The 13,498-nt window shown below is 41.4% G+C and overlaps 3 non-coding genes across 3 annotated transcripts; 1 reads left to right on the top strand and 2 right to left on the bottom strand.

The window, feature by feature from the left end:
* Window positions 1–5,336: 5,336 nt before the first annotated feature.
* Window positions 5,337–5,407, bottom strand: trnag-gcc (transfer RNA glycine (anticodon GCC)). The gene has a single exon. It is a non-coding gene; the product is annotated as a tRNA-Gly (tRNA).
* A 4,381-nt stretch (window positions 5,408–9,788) lies between these two features.
* Window positions 9,789–9,930, bottom strand: LOC148635738 (U4 spliceosomal RNA). The gene has a single exon (XR_015932883.1). It is a non-coding gene; the product is annotated as a U4 spliceosomal RNA (small nuclear RNA).
* A 2,245-nt stretch (window positions 9,931–12,175) lies between these two features.
* On the top strand, window positions 12,176–12,247 carry trnag-ucc (transfer RNA glycine (anticodon UCC)). Its single transcript has one exon. It is a non-coding gene; the product is annotated as a tRNA-Gly (tRNA).
* The last annotated feature ends 1,251 nt before the right edge of the window (window positions 12,248–13,498 follow it).

The following is a 13,498-nucleotide window of genomic DNA, read 5'->3' as shown; positions in this document are numbered from 1 at the left end:
AAACGCTCTTTAGCTCTTTCAGCTTTATGCAGAGAACAGCGTCTGTCGAGATTACTTTTGTGTCAGCGCGAAACGCCGTGTGCTGTCAGTATGATTTCATATTGCTCATAGCGGCGCCTGGCTTTTGTCTGTCAAACGTTAGGTTGCGCTTCTTCATGCTGCATCGTCGGCATGAGTGGAGCATTTTAAACGTCTGTACTTACTGCGCCCCATAAGAAATCGTTTGTCCCCATTCAAAAGAGATTGTGCGATGTCCTGCAGCGTTCGCAAAGCAAACCTTTGACAGTTTGAAAAGAGGAATTTATTCTGCTTCCTGTGCGTGCAGTAGTTACAAAGTTGAACGTCTTTACATGATCTGCTGCAGTTTTCAGTGGGTGGGCTTTGTCAAATGGCTTGGAAAAACGCACTGTGTTTCGGCTCGGGAAACATCATGAGCAGTGTCCTGCATGTTTTCTGTGTATAGCTGTCTTTTAACGCATACAGAATTCATTCGAAATCATTGAATTCTCCAATTAACAAGGGTCCCTTTTTGAACCTGCCAGAAGCATTCTTTCAATGTAACAGATTTACTCCGGGGAAGGGCAGCATGACATTGAGAGTAGCTCAAGCTTTCAGCACCTTTATCTGACTGCATGTATGCAGACACTGCTCAGAATCCCCTGTAAGATTCTCCTTCAATTCCGTTTTGCAGTGCTTTAGCTCTTTCAAAAGGCTTCGCTTTGCTAGTCACAATCCAAGGCTCATGACAGCATTTGAAAACATTCGCAACTGCGTTGGCCGGGAATCGAACCTGGGTTAACTGCTTTGAAGGCAGCTATGCGCAACACTGGCTCGCTCCAGAATAAATCTCACGTCGAGGGCATATTTTTTTCCATTTTACCGTGAGTCGGGCTCAGCTGCACAGAGGAGAGAGCAGAGCAATGAGGTTACGGGGACAGGGGAGTCACACGCTGGCGGTTTGAATACGCGGAAGATCACTGAGGGATCCACAGTATATGGACCCTCCGTGCGCCATCAGTCCGCACTCCGGACTCTGAATCCTGCCATCCGAGTTAAGATCTCGGCGGAACCTGAGGCGCAGTTCCTTCTTAAAACGTAATCTGGTGAGCATTTCTAGAATCGTACTTGTATAGATGCAGCCTTTAATGTGTTGCTAGGTTAAAATTGATGACTTCTTGTATTTCAGTAGGCAACTGCCCTCTTGATTTCGGATTTAATTTCTTTATTACAGGGGCGCTTTTATGATGACAGAGTCATGTTCAGGTACTTTGCTTGATGGAGGAAGCTCATTTCGGACTCTGTGATCTGCTCACCTGGAAAGGTCTGCTATACTACTACAAGAGAGAAGTAGAGTCTGGAAGAAGGGACAATTTTATGATGCTTTGGAAGATAATGTTTTTTTTTTCTTATACTGAAAATGAAAGGTAGTTGTTTCTATATGGACTCAGTCTTTGGAATTTGTATATTTATATATTTCAGTGAACCCTCAGCCATTCCTTCTGTATTGTAATTCAATTTCTCTTTTAAAATTCTTTCCCCACTTCTAGGACCTGCAGTTGCTGAACTCCACAATGGCTTCTATTGGAAAGTCTGTGACTGAGACCAAGTAAGTGTTCACTTTTTTATGAAACCATTATTTATTTATTGCATTTTATATAAATGCAATAAAATCATTATGCTCAAACTATGAGAGAGAAAATTAAGGATAATTTAAGAAATCAGTCTTGTTTCTATACACAGATGGTATTATTTATTTTCAAAGGAAACCCGCGCGGATTCCCCTGGTGTGCAAGATGTACCTGAATACTCTTGATCAGCTTCCTGCTCACTTGAAGAGGGCGTGTATGAAGCACGCCACGGCAGAAAAGATCAGGATGGCCTCTCAACAGGCGAGGGAGGACATGATGAATCACCTGAAGAACGGGGTCATCGTGGATTACCACAGAATAGAGATCGTGTCTGCTGAGGCAAACAGGATAGTGGTTGTAAGACTGCTAGAGTCCTTGGGCCTTTTTGTACATGGGAAGCCTGAAGACACATTGGCAAGGTGAGATATTTTTAATCTGTAAGGCTTCTGTAGTTTCTTTTTGAAATCATTGTTACAACATATTATGTAAAAGCATGTTGAAAAGAATCTACCTGCATTCCAGCGGCCCTGAGCAAGAGGCCGCTGTCCAGGAGGAAGAGATGCCAGAGGCTGCTCTAGAAACTGAAACAGAAGTGGATAAGGAAGGGGAAGATGTGAGCTCTGAAGAACTCTATCAGCAGTAAGACTTTTTTATTTTTCAGATGTATCTATTTTTTACTAAAATTCTAATTTGTCTTATAGGTATAAAATGTTTAAACCGGTGTTTTATATCCTTACAGGCCCTGAGTAGTTAAAAAGTATCAGCAGGCCGGAAGAGAGTGGCCCAAGCTGGACTCTATAGAAAGCACTCCCTGGATGCTCCTCTCCTGATTGGATTCAAACAGTACCTTATCAAGGATCTGGGAGTGGCAAATTATTCTCAGGAGGTATTTATTTTTTAAAGGCATTTAAAATTAAGCAATGGTATCTTCATTGTAAATGTTTTTATTTCTTAGCTTAAAATTCACCCATGTGAAATGATGTCAGCCATAAACATCATGACTCTATATTTCCTACCTGAATCTATTCTACTTAAATTATTACATTATACACAATTTGAGTTCATTTTAAAAAGTAAAAGGTAATGAAAGGAATGCATTTTCATAAGAAAGATAATACCGACATGCATGTGATAATCTTCCTTATATCATGTAGTGCATCATTTGGACACTTTGTGGGCTTCAAATACAAAGAAAATCATGTTCTATGGTACAAGATAAATACAAAACTTAAGCTTCTTTATAAAGCATAAGCAATCATTTATTACATCGCTTCTTGAATTAAATCTTTTGACAAGAGGTGAGACTTCTGTTACATTTAAACCCATGTTTAGCTGTGTTTTTTAGATTTAACTGAACCAATTTCTGTGTGTGATAATGTCCTTGAATTCTGACAACATCACACTAAATTACATGATATAAAACAGCTAATGTTTCTAGAGATAAAGTTTCTGAGATGCTTCTAATTACTTTTTATTACCAGGGACAGTTTAATTCACCTTGTACAGTACTGTAAGACCAAGATACTTTTTTTAAAAGTTATTTAACATTTTATAGAACTTTGTCTACTATGGCAACATGATGTGCTTGGTGAAACTTGGAAAAATACTGCTTGGCCACTTATCTTAAGATAAAGATAGGATAAAGGTTTATCTTTTGCACCTACCTGACCCCCAGGGAAGGCCAATGCTTTCTAAGTTGATGGTTCCCTACAGTAGACTGTACTTTAATTTCAAAGGTAATGTATATTGACCCAAATCAGTTTTGGAATCCAATCTACTGACGAGATGGAGCACATCCTTTTTTCAGGATTTTAGCATCATACGTTTGGTATATTTAGTCCCTAATGATGAAAGAAATGATCATAGAACATTTGGACACTTTGTGGGCTTGAAATACAAAGCAAATCATGTTCTATGGTACAAGATAAATACAAAACTTAAGCTTTTATTTTAATTAGATTTGTTTATAAAGCATAAGCAATCATTTATTACATTAATATATGTGAAAATAACATTTTAGCATCATACGTTTAGTATATTTAGTCCCTAATGCTGAAAGAAATGATCATAGAACATGACATCTAACCTTACCTGCGGTGTTTTTAATCCCTATTGCTCAATGCACGGTGAAAGCATTCCATACATGTGTCTGACAATGAGGAATGGGCCCCTGAGACAGTCATTTGCCTGTTTCACAAATGATCGTATTTTACTAGAGATTCTGTTTGGGATTCAGATGTGCATTCGGACAGCAATCCCTTTCAAGAAATGATACGTTCTGGATGAGGTCAAAGGTGCTGGAACACTGTATCTAGGATGTGTTTGCAGAGACTGTGTGTCTCCTGCTTCAACGCAGTGATAAACAGATGTGCTCCTTTAATTTATTGGTACATGCCCAGGGCAGTAAGCAGTCTGAGGATTTATTTCCAGATGGCATAGAGCAGTGAAGCAGTGAAGTAGTGCAAAACACTGGATCATTATATTATTAGAATCTATTCTACTTAAATTATTACATTATACTCAATTTGAGTTCATTTTAAAAAGTAAAAGGTAATGAAAGGAATGCATTTTCATAAGAAAGATAATACCGATATGCATGTGATAATCTTCCTTATATCATGTAGTGCGTCATTTGGACACTTTGTGGGCTTGAAATACAAAGAAAATCATGTTCTATGGTACAAGATAAATACAAAACTTAAGCTTTTATTTGAATTAGATTTGTTTATAAAGCATAAGCAATCATTTATTACATTAATATATGTGAAAATAACATTTTAGCATCATATGTTTAGTATATTTAGTCCCTAATGCCGAAAGAAATGATCATTTGTTTAACAGGGTCTGTCTCAGAGGATGCAGTACTCCTGAAGGGTCTCAAACCCTACATTTCGGATGCCTAGCTGTATCCCTCACATGTGGCACCTCAGAATGACTTCTAACCTTACCTGTGGTGTACTCAGTCCCTATTGCTCAATGCACGGTGTACATAGTGCATACATGTGTCTTGAGAATGAGGAATGGGCCCCTGAGACAGTCATTTGCCTGTTTCACAAACAGGGACCTGGACCTAGACCTGGCCCGTACAGGGCTCAAACCCGCGACCTTGGCGTTATTAGCACCACGCTCTAACCAACTGAGCTAACCGGCCTCACGACAGTGCTCCTCTCTGTGCTGCAAAAAATCAAACTCAGGGAATTTCTTTTGTCCTCCTTTGAATAGAAAGCCGTGTAATTCAGTGTACGGGCTTTCTCGTGCAGTTTCATGGTTCTTGTAACCCAAATCCTACACTGGCCTGAAGTGCCCCCCCATTTCACAGCATTTTTCAGCTGATTTAAAATGTACCTAAAGGAGAAGCATTATTGAAGACCATCAATTACCAAGAGCTTTTGTCAAAGGTTTTGGTGGTCATTTTGAATGACCACAGAGCGCTGTGACCTCGGTTTTACATCTCATCCAAAAGACAGCGCCCTTTTACAACACAGCATCTCCGTCACTATACTGGGGCATTGGGACCCGCACAGACCTCAGGGTGAGCGCCCCCCCGCCGGCACCATTAACACCGCTTCCAGCTGGAAGCTTTGTTTTTCCCTGTAGCTCATCCTCATCCAGGTACTGACCTGGCTCACACCTGCTTAGCTTCAGTGGGTTTTCAGTTGCGAGTTGCAAGGGGATGCAAGTGATGGAGCCGCTCGCTGCAAAAGCCACTGCATTGGCCGGGAATCGAACCCGAGCCTCCCGCGTGGCAGGCGAGAATTCTACCACTGAACCACCAATGCTCAGTGCCTGGGCCTTCAAAAAAGACGCTTTTTTGGTGCTCTGTGCAAAACGCGTCGACATATGCTTCCAGCTGCAAAATGCCATTTGCGGACGCTGAAGAACTTATTTCCAAGGCAGCGGGTACAAGCGATTGGGCGTTTTAAAACCACCAGGAACAGCAAAGAGGCGCGCTTCTTTGCTTGTGCCGAAACACACCGACTGAAGGCGGACAACGTAGTCGGCAGGATTGGAACCTGTGCGGGGAGACCCCAATGGATTTCTAGTCCATCGCCTTAACAACTCAGCCACGACTACAGCAAGCCCCACCGCAGCTGCGTTCTTGCTACAATCTTACCTGGATCGCGAGGCGCCGGCGGAAGCCTATTTCAAAGTCGTTCTCCGTTTCAAAAAAACATTTCCAAAATACAAGCCTTGCAGACAGACACGCCTCAGAGGACTTAAGGGTGGCTTCATGTCGGAATGATAAAGTCTCCCCGTCCGGACATGAAAATGCCACTTTGTTACACACAAAAAAAGAATCAACAACAGAGAAATGCCCACAAGCATTTGAAAAGCCGCACCACGTCGCACTTGAAATAGCTCTTACATTAGTGGTAGATGCAGGAATCGCCTTTTTATTTACGCTCTTACCAACGCGATGGAAAGCAAAACAAAGCAAAGCAGAGCAAAACAAAACAAACAAACGAAAACCCTCACGTCCTGCACTTGCATATAACGCCGTTACGTGCCCAAGCGGTATTGTACGTCATCCTAGCACTGCATCCCGGGTCGTACGATATATGGGAACGAGCACACGCCATGAATCGTCTCGAATCACTCCCTACAGCTGTAAGGCGCCTTGAAGCGTGCACCCCCAACATTCTTCTTTGCGCATCTGTGAAAGGTAAACTCTTGAGCAAACTCTGAACCAGCTCTAAGGAAACTAATCCGATTAGACGTTACTTTGACTCATCCTTTAAGGGACCCTTGTTAATTGGAGAAATCAATGATTTCGAATGAATTCTGTATGCGTTAAAAGACAGCTATACACAGAAAACATGCAGGACACTGCTCATGATGTTTCCCGAGCCGAAACACAGTGCGTTTTTCCAAGCCATTTGACAAAGCCCGCCCACTGAAAACTGCAGCAGATCGTGTAAAGGCGTTCAACTTTGTAACTACTGCACGCACAGGAAGCAGAATAAATTCCTCTTTTCAAACTGTCAAAGGTTTGCTGCAGGACATCGCACAATCTCTTTTGAACGGGGACAAACGATTTCTTATGGGGCGCAGTAAGTACAGACGTTTATAAAGCTCCACTCATGCCGACGATGCAGCATGAAGAAGCGCAACCTAACGTTTGACAGACAAAAGCCGGGCGCCGCTACGAGCAATATGAAATCAAACTGACAGCACACGGCGTTTCGCGCTGACTCAAAAGTGATCTCGACAGACGATGTTCTCTGCATAACGCTGAAAGAGCTAAAGAGCGTTTCTGTTGAGACGTAACCCATTGGGCAAAAGACGTATAATATACGTCTATTAAACGCATATCTTAGACGTCTAAATGTGGTCTACAATTCGTCTAGAATGAAATTCTAATATACGTCTAAAGTTAAACGTCAATTATACGTCTATATTTAGACGTTCATTATACATAAATGGTTGGAGTTCTATTATACGGATAAATTTAGAGGACTATTATACATATATGGTTGGAGTTCCGGATAACTTTAGAGGTCTATTATACGTATATGGTTAGAGGTCTATTATACGGATAACATTAGAGGTCTATTATACGTATATGGTTAGAGGTCTATTATACGGATAACATTAGAGGTCTATTATACATCAAAGATAGATTTTATAGGTGTAGAAACAAGTAAAACAAGCCAATGATTAGGTTTAGAAATGTATTCTGAAAATACACATTCACACCTGAAACATATGTATTTCAAATTATACATTGTATACAATCAATCAACAATCAACATATGGGCAATAATCATAAAAACACAACTAGTCTTAAACTTCAGCTACAAATTCTGGTAACATGGCAATATACAGTATAGTAATGACAAACAGAAAACTAATTACATTAACACACTAACTCAAAACCACATTTTGATTCAAATATACATTTTAAAATGTACAACTTCTATATTTCCAAGAAAAAAATATTACATAAAATATAAAATATTACAATGGAAGTTAAGACGATTTTTGTCCACTATTTGCAAACCCTGTCTAATTGTCCTAACAGTTAGAACCAAAAACCTATTATTTTCAGAGTCCAGATCTCTTGGCCCCCTGCCTTGCATATGCATTCTTCAAGTAACACATTGCGTGCTCCTTTATTTCTTTTTCTGTTGATGTAGGGTGGGACTTCAGCACCGCAGCTAGGAGAAAATTATATAATATTACTTCCCAAATAAATAATGATTAATATCTTCTTTAGTATAATCTAAAAAATGAACGGTTTACTAAGCTCAAAGCTGAAATAAATGTATAAAATTTGGCTTGCATCATAGCAGTTGAGCAATAAAGTCTGTCCTAATTAAAGAGTACCCAAAGTTTGAAAGTACAACATAGAATAAGAATAAGAGAAACGGCAAAACGATTTTGTGTCATCTTCCCCATTCACACTATTTTATGTGCCATTTTTTTTGCTTATTCACATACTATTTTAATCAAAATAATATTAAGAAAGATCTGTATGTATTCAGATAGTATTATTATTGTTCATACTTACTCGTCAAAAGAGGATTGCTGAGATATTTTCGGATATACTTCTACGTTTGAAAAACGTGTCCAAAATGGTGACCAACGAATACTAGCAATGCATTGTGGTATATAACCGGAAAATATGATGGGTTCGATATTTTCTCAACGTATGCGTTTATTAATGTTGTCGATATTATGGTTGAAATTTAACATTGATAATACATCGCTGCTATGAGCTGATGTGCAATTTTAACGCATGCAAATATTAAGGATCGGTCACTGTTGTATGGTATTATATATAATGACATTATGGAATAGGATGGGGACAGGCCTGGCATCACAGGGGGAGGGGGGAATGTCGCCCCTTCAGTTTTGGGCAAAAAGATTTACCTAACTTAATTTGCACCCTAAAAAAATAGTTGTACTTTGTCAATGGTCAGACAACACTAAATGACACGAACAGTCACTCAGTCTGTTTGATGGGCAGGAGGGCTATCCATCCAGGAACTGCACATATTATTGAGTGTCAACATTACGATCCTGTTTGCTCAGGTGGACCGATTCCTTGCAGTAGTTTATCATTATACTTAAAATCGTTATATAACTAGGACTAGTTATAGCAGTCTGTGCTTTCTGTTGGTTTTACAACATTTTTTTCTTAACGATTCAGAACGTCCATGTAGCTGCAAAAATGAACGCTTATGGTACTTTTCGCTCCAGGCAATACAAACCTTGAGAGTGACGAAAAATGTGAAACTGAACTTCATCGCAAATACCAGATTGCTAGTCGTTATCTTCTATCATGAAGCACTAATCAATGGCATAGCTGCGAGATTTCATTTGGGTAGCTGCACCGTACAGCTCCGTTTCAACCGAAATATCACTCCCCCCTCAGAATTTCAGACGCCCCCCTACAGATTTTTCCTCGGGCACCGCGCACTGATGGGGGACTTTTGTCAAGAAAATAAAAATAGAAACTCTATAGGCACTCAAACATTTTACTGTTTTTTTTTCAGGCAGGTGGCAAGACCCCCTCAGCAAAACCCTTGTATGCCAAGCTGTGGGCATTGATTCGTCGAATATACGTATATTTACGGCGAAATTACGGCTATACGTATATATACGTCGCCTCGACGTATAATCAACGTCGAATTGCAACCGTAAAATCGACGACATGAATAAACGCATATATAACGTCGAAAAAACATCTAACACAGTGCCTGAGGCTTTTTACTGTATGTATCGTGTGTGCCGCAACTAGGAGTATACGGCACTCTGCACAGTGTACGAAGTAAATTATTTTCGCAGTAATTAATTTATTATATTTACTATATTTATTATACACGTGTAAATTAATTGCTGCGAAAATAATTTACTTCGTACACTGTGCAGAGTGCCGTATACTCCTAGTTGCGGCACACACGATACATACAGTAAAAAGCCTCAGGCACTGTGTTAGATGTGTTTTCGACGTTATATATGCGTTTGTTAATGTCGTCAATTTTACGGTTGCAATTCGACGTTGATTATACTTCGAGGCGACGTATATATACGTATAGCCGTAATTTCACCGTAAATATACGTATATTCGACGAATCAATGCCCACTGGGAACAAGCTCGCTTCTTTCTACCATGATGTCACCATGACCAAATCTGTCTTTAAACACCTTGCTCAGTCTCTAACGAGACTGTCAAAAATTGCTTTCGCCGATTGTATTGCAAACCGGCGGAAGCGGGGTATTGGGAAAAGTTTTCAACTAGCAATAATCGCGCCTCGGCTAAACCTCACAGGCTACGATACTGCCACTGCGCAAAGCTGACGGTTGCCAGGCAACCGCGGGGATCCTATGGAAATCGTTATCAATCGTCTCATGGCATGTCGTTGCTGTAACGCTTCATATTTGTCGTCTTCTTCTAGCTTGAGGTTTTGAAGAATTTCATGACAGACAAGGGCTCCGTTGGGAACAAAGAAACCCGTTGATTCTTTTCAGCAGCAGAAATACAACCCTTTAAATACAAGATGACAGAACAATGACGAAGGGCATGCCGGGAGGAACTCATGCACTACAGAGGAAAGGGGGCGGGCACGTACAGTTCACATTCAAGCCACAAGTACTCTTCTCGGATGTTGCACAAACAAATCCTAACGTCTTGAAAGCATTGCGGCATGTTTGTGTCCCACTTCCCGTGGCTGCAGGATGACTGACATGAACGGACAAACACAATCTGTGGCGTTTAGCGTGACATAGTCTTGCAGGCATCGTGCTGTCTCACTGCAATACTATACCGCTGGAGGAAACAGTCCATCTGGCCATGAAACTCATTTGAACGTCTAGCTACAGCAACTAACAATATCATGATTTATTCAGGATGTGTGGAATCAGCACGTCCCGGAGACAGCTTCCGAAATCGTGAGCATTCTCTGGTGGTAGGGGCGTTCAAGATGGCGCTCAGGTGGGAGGTAAAGTTTAGTGGTTGAGGATTTTTTTTGAGTTTTTCATGACCTGAATGTTAATTTTTGCTTTTTTTGACTACAGAAAAATAAGGACTTAACACTACTTGTTTAAACTTCAGTTATAATTGAAAGAAAAAAAAACGATTTTTTTTAGGTTTAAGAATTTCGATATGAGTAACACTGGGAAAACAAAAGAGAGTGCTGGGTCTTCGAAGGAGAAGTCTAAGAAACCTCAATCGTATATGTATAGCACTACAAGAAAATTGATGGCAACTAAAGGGAAAAGTGAAGCAGCTGGAGGGGACGTGGAAAGAGTGCTGGAGATGCGCTCGTACGCGAGCGTTCGCAGCCCAAGTGAGACTCAGCTGCCAGAGGAAGAGCCGGAGTCCCTGCCCAGCACACCTGTGAAAACCCCGGCAGCCAAGAGAGGAAGGGGCGACCTGACGCTGGAGGAGCTCCAGACCAACATCTTCAACATGATGGCACAGAGCATGGGTGAGCTGAAGGAAATGATTTGATCTAATACAGTCGAAATCGAAAGTCTTAAAAAGTCCATGGACTGTGTGTTTAAAGAGGTTGAAGACTTAAAGAGTGAAGTAAAAGTTCTTAAACAAGTAAATACCAAACAAGAAAAGCATATTAAAGAACTTGAATTGAAAGTGAACGATGTAGATAGATACCGTCGATGATGGAATTTAAAATTATTTGGAGTTAAAGAGGAACGTGATAAGGACCTTGTTGCAACAGTGAAGGGTATCTGTAAAAGGACCCTGCCGGACCAGGAGGACGTAATATCGGCCATTGACTTTGTTCACAGGCTCGGGAGAGCGAACATGTCTGGGCAAGTGCGCCCCAGATCGATTATAATACAGTTCACCAAGAGGACGGCGAGGGACATGCTGTGGCGAGCGGCGAGGGGGAATGAGTATTTGAATGGGAACAAACTGAGGTTTGCAGAGGACCTGTCTGCCGCGGACAGGAGCACCAGGAACCAGCTGTGGCCCCAGGTTGAAGCTGCCAGAAGAGAGGGGAGGAGAGCCTACTTTGTGGGAGCGAGGGCCTTTGTGGACGGGAAGGAGATTTGCTCCCAGTGACTGCTCAGTTAATGATTATGTTTGGTTATATTTGTTATACCAGTATATACTAGTGTTTCTTTAGTGTTAGTTTGGAATGGTGTAGTTAAGTGTTAAGGACTGTTATAGCTCTGGTTCTTTGAAAAACTCAATAGTTTAGACAGTCTTAGAGTTAGTTATTTGCTTTTGTGTATGTCTTTTTCATGAATGCCAGAGGTACTCGAAATGTTGTTAAAAGAAAAACTGTGTGCTGAGTTTTATTTTTTACAGGAAACGCATGCATGTTGAAACTAAAGTTTATAAATAATTGAGAAATATTAAAGCAAGGAAAATATGATACGTGTAAAATATACAATTTGATCACATAATTACTTAATTACCTCTGGTAGTTAAATGCTTTTTTCTGCTGCGTTTTTTTTCTCTTGTACATGACTCTGATCCTCTTGTTGTATTTGTATTTGTAAATTCTATGTTTAATAAAAAAAAAATTAAAAAAGCATTCTCTGGTGGTGTCCTGCAGGCTTCCTGTGGGTGTGCGTTGGTGGTATAGTGGTGAGCATAGCTGCCTTCCAAGCAGTTGACCCGGGTTCGATTCCCGGCCAACGCAGTGGCGAATGTTTTCAAATGCTGTCATGAGCCTTGGACTGTGACTAGCAAAGCGAAGCCTTTTGAAAGAGCTAAAGCACTGAAAAACGGAATTGAGGGAGAATCTTACAGGGGATTCTGAGCGGTGTCTGCATACACGCAGTCCGATACGGGTGCTGAAAGCTTGAGCTACTCTTAATGTCATGCTGGCTTTCCCCGGAGTAAATCTGTTACATTGAAAGAATGCTTCTCGCAGGTTCAAAAAGGGACCCTTGTTAATTGGAGAAATCAATGATTTCGAATGAATTCTGTATGCGTTAAAAGACAGCTTTACACAGAAAACATGCAGGACACTGCTTATGATGTTTCCCGAGCCGAAACACAGTGCGTTTTTTCAAGCCATCTGACAAAGCCCGCCCACTGAAAACTGCAGCAGATCGTGTAAAGACGTTCAACTTTGTAACTACTGCACGCACAGGAAGCAGAATAAATTCCTCTTTTCGAACTGTCAAAGGTTTGCTTTACGAACGCCGCAGGACATCGCACAATCTCTTTTGAACAGGGACAAACGATTTCTTATGGGGCGCAGTAAGTACTGTTACTGTCACTGCTCGATACCGACGTTGGCCTACTATACCATGTTCAGCCACTGCTAGAAAATGTACGGCTCTAGCACCGGAGCAAACAACAGGAGGGCCGATGTCGAACAGGCACACATGTCAGACATGGAGAGCGATGAGAATGGGATTCGAACCCATGCCTGCAGAGCACAATGGATTAGCAGTCCATCACCTTAACCACTCAGCCACCTTGTCGACGAAACTGGGCTGTCCGGACATGGGTTGGCGCGCTCCAGATGATCTTTTTCTTTTTTTCCCCACGTACTCGAGGGTCATTTTCCTGTTCCACATGTGATTTCAACATTTTCCTTGGGAGATGTCAAGCCAGCAAGCCACTGCTGTGGTTCAGTGGCCAGTGTGGAGTTCAGTGGCCCTGTTGTACACAGAAAGCACATTGAGCTCCTTGGACATGAAAAGTTCCAGATAAAAGCCATTTGTCATCCTTTCTCTTGGTGTCGATGTTGCTATTGTATGTAAAGGTGGCAACTTGCTCAGCGAGCAGGCGGAGCACACACCGAATGCAGATGTGTCTGAGTGGTGTGTCCAAGTGGCTGCAAAAGGACAACACTCCCGGGGCGCCGTGGCTTAGTTGGTTAAAGCGCCTGTCTAGTAAACAGGAGATCCCCGCCTATGGCTAGACTTAATTAAATGCA

The sequence above is a fragment of the Lepisosteus platostomus genome, unplaced genomic scaffold, assembly GCF_059453375.1.
Source record: "Lepisosteus platostomus isolate fLepPlt1 unplaced genomic scaffold, fLepPlt1.hap1 Scaffold_228_H1, whole genome shotgun sequence".
Taxonomy (NCBI): domain Eukaryota; kingdom Metazoa; phylum Chordata; class Actinopteri; order Semionotiformes; family Lepisosteidae; genus Lepisosteus; species Lepisosteus platostomus.
The sequence above is the reverse complement of the archived record's forward strand: the minus strand, read 5'-3'. Positions and strand labels throughout refer to the sequence as shown.